This window comes from Pollicipes pollicipes, unplaced genomic scaffold (genome assembly GCF_011947565.3).
Source record: "Pollicipes pollicipes isolate AB1234 unplaced genomic scaffold, Ppol_2.1 Scaffold_3447;HRSCAF=4054_pilon_pilon_pilon, whole genome shotgun sequence".
Lineage (NCBI taxonomy): Eukaryota > Metazoa > Arthropoda > Thecostraca > Pollicipedomorpha > Pollicipedidae > Pollicipes > Pollicipes pollicipes.
Window position 1 is genome coordinate 5,957,166 of NW_023596297.1, and position 1,442 is coordinate 5,958,607.

Below are 1,442 nucleotides of genomic sequence, written 5' to 3' on the forward strand. Positions count from 1 at the left end.
GAGTCCCCTGAGCAGACGCCTTGCACCAGCTTTTGCACGTCGCCTCGTGCTTGTGACCTCGTCCCACTCGACACCCCAGTGGAACGGCCTCAGCGACGGCATTGTCCTGCATGGCGACTGTGGTGGCGGCCTGGCGTTTAAGGGCGCGCCGGCGTCGAGGTCGTTTTGCGCCTACATGTCTAGGGCCTGGACAAAGCGCCTAGGACAAAGCAAAAGTATTGACGTGTATGACATAAGCATATGCCGGTCAGACGAAATGCCAGCAAACCAGGTTATTGTCATGGGTCATCGATCCACATTCCAGTGATTTCCATTCATGCACAGCCATTCCCAGAACAACAGCCAATCATTCATCGACCCCAACATCTAGCCCCACATTGCCTCAATGTATAAATGTCCTTTGTGAATAAGGTGCACGGAGCGTATTACATAACCCTAATTCTCAGCAATAACTAGTAGATGTATTGCGCTGGTGACAAGTTGACAACTTGCTGTTGGTGGTGTTAAAACCCGGTTGTATTTTATGTGTGGCAGGCTTTTGATTGGTCTGAACGTTAAGAACAAGACAAATCCATATCATCCAACGCAATTTTTAGCAAACGAGCCTTCCAATATATCAAGTCTCAAAGCATGAGGGGACCCCCAACTCTAGCCTTGGAACGAAGTAAAATTTCCTGGTGCTGGCAATGCATTGCCGTTGCCAGCAGCCAGTTTTTTGAGTCGGCTCGGGACTGGCTGCATATTTTGCGATCTGATTCAGCTCGTGGCTGATAGCAGCCATTCGCTTTTCAGCTCAGTTCAGACTCGTTGACTAACGTTGAATCGTTTGGCTCATGGACCCACGCGGCTATATATATGTATATATATATATATATATAATATATATATATATATATATATATATACGCGTATATGTACATGCGTTGGTGTGTGTGTGGTGTGTGTGTGTGTGTGTGTGTGTGTGTGTGTGTGTGTGTGTGTGTGTGTGTGTGTGTGTGTGTGTGTGTGTGTGTGTGTGTGTGTGTGTGTGTGTGTGTGTGTGTGTGTGTGTGTGTGTGTGTGTGTGTGTGTGTGTGTGTGTGTGTGGTGTGTGTTGTGTGTGTGTGTGTGTGTGTGTGTGTGTGGTGTGGGTGTGTGTGTGTGTGTGTGTGTGTGTGTGTGTGTGTGTGTGTGTGTGTGTGTGTGTGTGTGTGTGTGTGGTGTGTGTGTGTGTGTGTGTGTGTGTGTGTGTGTGTGTGTGTGTGTGGGTGTGGTGTGTGTGTGTGTGTGTGTGTGTGTGTGTGTGTGTGTGTGTGTGTGTGTGTGTGTGTGTGTGTGTGTGTGTGTGTGTGTGTGGTGTGTGTGTGTGTGTGTGTGTGTGTGTGTGTGTGTGTGTGTGTGTGTGTGTGTGTGTGTGTGTGTGTGTGTGTGTGTGTGTGTGTGTGTGTGTAAAACATAGTGTG